Below are 8,065 nucleotides of genomic sequence, written 5' to 3' on the forward strand. Positions count from 1 at the left end.
GAGATAGCGGTGTAGATATTTCCATGTTTATAGAGATAGCGGTATAGGTATTTCCATGTTTATAGTGATAGCGGTGCAGATATTTATATGTTTATTCAGATAGCGGTGTAGATGTTTCCAAGTTTATACAGATGGCAGTGTAGATATTTCCATGTTTATAGAGATACTGGTGTAGATATTTCCATGTTTATGCAGATGACTGTGTATTTATTTCCATGTTTATTCAGATGTCGGTGTAGATATTTTCAGGTTTATAGAGATAGCGATGTAGATATTTCCATGTATATACAGACAGTGGGGTAGACATTTCCATGTTTACAGAGAGAGCGGTGTAGATATTTCCATATTTACACAGATAGTGGTGTAGATATTTCCATTTTTATACAGATGGCGGTGTAGATAGTTCCATGTTTATGAAGATGGCGGTGTAGATATTTCCATGTTTATAGAGATTGCGGTGTAGATATTTCCATCTTTATACAGATGGCATTGTAGATATTTCCATGTTTATGCAGATGGCGGTGTAGATATTTCCATGTTTATATAGATGGTGGTGTAGATATTACCATGTTTATACTGATAGCGGTGTAGATATTTCCATGTTTATTCAGATCGTGGTGAAGATATTTCCATGTTTATACAGATCGCGGTGTAGATATTTCCATGTTTATACAGATCGCTGTGTAGATATTTCCATGTTTATACAGATAGCGGTGAAGATATTTCCATGTTTATACAGATAGCGGTGTAGATATTTACATGTTTATAGAGATAGCGGTGTAGGTATTTCCATGTTTCTAGACATAGCGGTGTAGATATTTCCATGTTTATATACATGGCGTTGTAGATATTTCTATGTTTATACCGATAGATGTGTTGGTATTTCCACGTTTATACAGATAGTGATGTAGATATTTTCATATTTATACAGCTCGCGGTGCAGATATTTATATCTTTATACAGATGGCATTGTAGATATTTCCTTATTCACACAGATGGCGGTGTAGATGTTTCCATGTTTATACAGATGGCGGAGTAGTTAGTTCCATGTTTATGGAGATGGCAGTGTAGATATTTTCATGTTTATAGAGATGGCGGTGTAGATATTTCCATGTTTAAAGATATAGCAGTGTAGATATTTACATGTGTATTCAGATGGCTGTGTAGATATTTCCATGAGAACACAGATGGCATTGTAGATATTTCCACGTTTATACAGATGACTGTAGAGGTATTTCCATGTTTTACAGATGGCTGTGCAGATATTTCCATGTTTATAGAGATAGCGGTGTAGATATTTCCGTGTTTGTACAGATGGCGTTGTTGATATTTCCATGTATACAAAGATGGCGGTGTAGATATTTCCATGTTTATACAGATGGCAGCGTAGATATTTCCATGGTCATGCAGATGGCGGTGTAGATATTTCCGTGTTTATACAGATAGCGGTGTAGATATTTCCATGTTTTCACAGATGGTGGTGTAGATATTTCCGTGTTTATACACATGGCGGAGTAGATACTTCCATCTTTATGGAGATGGCACTGTAGATATTTTCATGTTTATACAGATGGCGGTGTAGATATTTCCATATTTATAGAGATAGCGGTGTAGATATTTCCATCTTTCTACAGATGGCAGTGTAGATATTTCCATGTTTATACAGATGGCGGTGCAGATATTTACACACTTATACATATATCTGTGTAGATATTTCCATGTGTATACAGATGGTATTGTAGGTATTTCCATGGTTATACAGATGGTGGTGTAGATATTTCCATGTTTATTCAGATGACTGTGTAGATATTTCCATGTTTTTACAGATGGCAGTGTAGATATTTCAATGTTTATAGAGATGGCGCTGTAGATATTTCCATGTTTATACAGATCGCGGTGTAGATATTTCCATGTTTATACAGATAGCGGTGTAGATATTTCCATGTTTTTACAGATATCGGTGTAGATATTTCCATGTTTACACAGATTGCGGTGAAGATATTTCCATCTTTCTACAGATGTCATTGTAGATATTTCCATGTTTATGCAGATGGCGGTGTAGATATTTCCATGTTTATATAGATGGAGGTGTAGATATTACCATGTTTATACAGATAGCGGTGTAGATATTTCCATGTTTATACAGATCGCGGTGAAGATATTTCCATGTTTATACAGATCGCGGTGTAGATATTTCCATGTTTATACAGATCGCGGTGTAGATATTTCCATGTTTATGCAGATAGCGGTGTAGATATTTCCATGTTTATACAGATAGCGGTGTAGATATTTCCATGTTTATAGAGATAGCGGTGTAGGTATTTCCATGCTTATAGACATAGCGGTGTAGATATTTCCATGTTTGTACAGATGGCGTTGTTGATATTTCCATCTATACACAGATGGCCGTGTAGATATTTCCATGTTTATACAGATGGCAGCGTAGATATTTCCATGGACATGCAGATGGCGGTGTAGATATTTCCATGTTTATACAGATAACGGTGTAGATATTTCCATGTTTTTACAGATATCGTTGTAGATATTTCCATGTTTACTCAGATTGCGGTGAAGATATTTCCATCTTTCTACAGATGTCATTGTAGATATTTCCATGTTTATGCAGATGGCGGTGTAGATATTTCCACACTTATACAGATGTCTGTGTAGATATTTCCATGTGTATACAGATGGTATTGTAGGTATTTCCATATTTATACAGATGGTGGTGTAGATATTTCAATGTTTATTCAGATGACTGTGTAGATATTTCCATGTTTTCACAGATGGCAGTGTAGATATTTCAATGTTTATAGAGATGGTGCTGTAGATATTTCCATGTTTATACAGATCGCGGTGTAGATATTTCCATGTTTATACAGAGAGCGGTGTAGATATTTCCATGTTTTTACAGATATCGGTGTAGATACTTCCATGTTTACACATATTGCCGTGTAGATATTTCCATCTTTCTACAGATGGCCTTGTAGATATTTCCATGTTTATGCAGATGGCGGTGTAGATATTTCCATGTTTATATAGATGGTGGTGTAGATATTTCCATGTTTATACAGATCGCGGTGAAGATATTTCCATGTTTATACAGATCGCGGTGTAGATATTTCCATGTTTATTCAGATCGCGGTGTAGATATTTCCATGTTTATGCAGATAGCGGTGTAGATATTTCCATGTTTATACAGATAGCGGTGTAGATATTTCCATGTTTATAGAGATAGCGGTGTAGGTATTTCCATGCTTATAGACATAGCGGTGTAGATATTTCCATGTTTGTACAGATGGCGTTGTTGATATTTCCATCTATACACAGATGGCCGTGTAGATATTTCCATGTTTATACAGATGGCAGCGTAGATATTTCCATGGACATGCAGATGGCGGTGTAGATATTTCCATGTTTATACAGATAGCGGTGTATATATTTCCATGTTTATACAGATAGCGGTGTAGATATTTCCATGTTTATAGAGATAGCGGTGTAGGTATTTCCATGTTTATACACATAGCGGTGTAGATATTTCTATGTTTATATAGATGGCGTTGTAGATATTTCCATGTTTATACCGATAGATGTGTTGGTATTTCCACGTTTATACAGATAGCGATGTAGATATTTCCATGTTTATACAGCTCGTGGTGCAGATATTTATATCTTTATACAGATGGCATTGTAGATATGTCCTTATTCACACAGATGGCAGTGTAGATGTTTCCATGTTTATAAAGATGGCGGAGTAGTTAGTTCCATGTTTATGGAGATGGCAGTGTAGATATTTTCATGTTTATAGAGATGGCGGTGTAGATATTTCCATGTTTCTAGAGATAGCAATGCAGATATTCACATGTTTATACAGATGGCTGTATAGATATTTCCATGTGTATACAGATGGCATTGTAGATATTTCCATGTTTATACAGATGAGTGTAGAGGTATTTCCATGTTTTACAGATGGCTGTGCAGATATTTCCATGTTTATAGAGATAGCGGTGTAGATATTTCCATGTTTGCACAGATGGCGTTATTGATATTTCCATCTATACACAGATGGCCGTGTAGATATTTCCATGTTTATACAGATGGCAGCGTAGATATTTCCATGGACATGCAGATGGCGGTGTAGATATTTCCATGTTTATACAGATAGCGGTGTAGATATTATGTTTTCACTGATGGTGGTGTAGATATTTCCGTGTTTATACACATGGCGGAGTAGATACTTCCATCTTTATGGAGATGGCAGTGTAGATATTTTCATGTTTATAGAGATGGCGGTGTAGATATTTCCATATTTATAGAGATAGCGGTGTAGATATTTCCATCTTTCTACAGATGTCAGTGTAGATATTTCCATGTTTATACAGATGGCGGTGTAGATATTTCCATACTTATACAGATGTCTGTGTAGATATTTCCATGTGTATACAGATGGTATTTTAGGTATTTCCATGTTTATACAGATGGTGGTGTATTTATTTCCATGTTTATTCAGATGACTGTGTATATATTTCCATGTTTTTACAGATGGCAGTGTAGATATTTCCATGTTTATACAGATGGCGGTGTAGATATTTCCACACTTATACAGATGTCTGTGTAGATATTTCCATGTGTATACAGATGGTATTGTAGGTATTTCCATATTTATACAGATGGTGGTGTAGATATTTCAATGTTTATTCAGATGACTGTGTAGATATTTCCATGTTTTCACAGATGGCAGTGTAGATATTTCAATGTTTATAGAGATGGTGCTGTAGATATTTCCATGTTTATACAGATCGCGGTGTAGATATTTCCATGTTTATACAGATAGCGGTGTAGATATTTCCATGTTTTTACAGATATCGGTGTAGATACTTCCATGTTTACACAGATTGCGGTGTAGATATTTCCATCTTTCTACAGATGGCCTTGTAGATATTTCCATGTTTATGCAGATGGCGGTGTAGATATTTCCATTTTTATATAGATGGTGGTGTAGATATTACCATGTTTATACAGATAGCGGTGTAGATATTTCCATGTTTATACAGATCGTGGTGAAGGTATTTCCATGTTTATACAGATCGCGGTGTAGATATTTCCATTTTTTTACGGATAGCGGTGTAGATATTTCCATGTTTATACAGATAGCGGTGTAGATATTTCCATGTTTATAGAGATAGCGGTGTAGGTATTTCCATGTTTATAGACATAGCGGTGTAGATATTTCCATGTTTATATAGATGGCGTTGTAGATATTTCCATGTTTATACCGATAGATGTGTTGGTATTTCCACGTTTATACAGATAGCGATGTAGATATTTCCATGCTTATACAGCTCGCGGTGCAGATATTTATATCTTTATACAGATGGCATTGTAGATAATTCCTTATTCACACAGATGTCGGTGTAGATGTTTCCATGTTTATACAGATGGCGGAGTAGTGAGTTTCATGTTTATGGAGATGGCAGTGTAGATATTTTCATGTTTATAGAGATGGCGGTGTAGATATTTCCATGTTTATAGAGATAGCAGTGTAGATAATTACATGTTTATACAGATGGCTGTGTAGATATTTCCATGTGTATACAGATGGCATTGTAGATATTTCCATGTTTATACAGATGACTGTAGAGGTATTTCCATGTTTTACAGATGGCTGTGCAGATATTTCCATGTTTATAGAGATAGCGGTGTAGATATTTCCATGTTTGTACAGATGGCGTTGTTGATATTTCCATCTATACACAGATGGCCGTGTAGATATTTCCATGTTTATACAGATGGCACCATAGATATTTCCATTGACATGCAGATGGCGGTGTAGATATTTCCATGTTTGTACAGATCGCGGTGTAGATATTTTCATGTTTATACAGATAGCGGTGTAGATATTTCCATGTTTATACAGAAAGCGGTGTAGATATTTCCATGTTTATAGAGATAGCGGTGTAGGTATTTCCATGTTTATAGACATAGCGGTTTAGATATTTCCATCTTTCTACAGTTGGCAGTGTAGATATTTCCATGTTTATACAGATGGCGGTGTAGATATTTCCATACTTATACAGATGTCTGTGTAGATAATTACATGTGTATACAGATGGTATTGTAGGTATTTCCATGTTTATACAGATGGTGGTGTATTTATTTCCATGTTTATTCAGATGACTGTGTATATATTTCCATGTTTTTACAGATGGCAGTGTAGATATTTCAATGTTTATAGAGATGGCGCTGTGGATATTTTCATGTTTATACAGATCGTGGTGTAGATATTTCCATGTTTATACAGATAGCGGTGTAGATATTTCCATGTTTTTACAGATATCGGTGTAGATATTTCAATGTTTACACAGATTGCGGTGTAGATATTTCCATCTTTCTACAGATGGCATTGTAGATATTTCCATGTTTATGCAGATGGCGGTGTAGATATTTCCATGTTTATATAGATGGTGATGTAGATATTACCATGTTTATACAGATAGCGGTGTAGATATTTCCATGTTTATACAGATCGTGGTGAAGATATTTCCATGTTTATACAGATCGCGGTGTAGATATTTCCATGTTTATACAGATCGCGGTGAAGATATTTCCATGTTTATACAGATTGCGGTGTAGATATTTCCATGTTTATACTGATAGCGGTGTAGATATTTCCATGTTTATAGAGATAGCGGTGTAAGTATTTCCATGTTTATAGACATAGCGGTTTAGATATTTCCATGTTTATATAGATGGTGTTGTAGATATTTCCATGTTTATACCGATAGATGTGTTGGTATTTCCACGTTTATACAGATAGCGATGTAGATATTTCCATGTTTATACAGCGCGCGGTGCAGATATTTATATCTTTATACAGATGTCATTGTAGATATTTCCTTATTCACACAGATGGCGGTGTAGATGTTTCCATGATTATACAGATGGCGGAGTAGTTAGTTCCATGTTTATAGAGTTAGCAGTGTAGATATTTACATGTTTATACAGATGGCTGTGTAGATATTTCCATGTGTATACAGATGGCATTGTAGATATTTCCATGTTTATACAGATGACTGTAGAGGTATTTCCATGCTTTACAGATGGCTGTGCAGATATTTCCATGTTTATAGAGATAGCGGTGTAGATATTTCCATGTTTGTTCAGATGGCGTTGTTGATATTTCCATCTATACACAGATGGCCGTGTAGATATATCCATGTTTATACAGATGGCAGCGTAGATATTTCCATGGACATGCAGATGGTGGTGTAGATATTTCCATGTTTATACAGATAGCGGTGTAGATATTTCCATGTTTTCACAGATGGTGGTGTAGATATTTCCGTGTTTATACACATGGCGGAGTAGATACTTCCATCTTTATGGAGATGGCAGTGTAGATATTTTCATGTTTGTAGAGATGGCGGTGTAGATATTTCCATATTTAGAGAGATAGCGGTGTAGATATTTCCATATTTCTACAGATGGCAGTGTAGATATTTCCATGTTTATACAGATGGCAGTGTAGATATTTCCATACTTATAAAGATGTATGTGTAGATATTTCCATGTGTATACAGATGGTATTTTAGGTGTTTCCATGTTTATACAGATGGTGGTGTATTTATTTCCATGTTTATTCAGATGACTGTGTATATATTTCCATGTTTTTACAGATGGCAGTGAAGATATTTCCATGTTTATACAGATGGCGGTGTAGATATTTCCACACTTATACAGATGTCTGTGTAGATATTTCCATGTGTATACAGATGGTATTGTAGGTATTTCCATATTTATACAGATGGTGGTGTAGATATTTCAATGTTTATTCAGATGACTGTGTAGATATTTCCATGTTTTTACAGATGGCAGTGTAGATATTTCAATGTTTATAGAGATGGTGCTGTAGATATTTCCATGTTTATACAGATCGCGGTGTAGATATTTCCATGTTTATACAGATAGCGGTGTAGATATTTCCATGTTTTTACAGATATCGGTGTAGATACTTCCATGTTTACACAGATTGCGGTGTAGATATTTCCATCTTTCTACAGATGGC

This window comes from Pan paniscus, chromosome 23 (genome assembly GCF_029289425.2).
Source record: "Pan paniscus chromosome 23, NHGRI_mPanPan1-v2.0_pri, whole genome shotgun sequence".
Taxonomy (NCBI): Eukaryota; Metazoa; Chordata; class Mammalia; order Primates; family Hominidae; genus Pan; species Pan paniscus.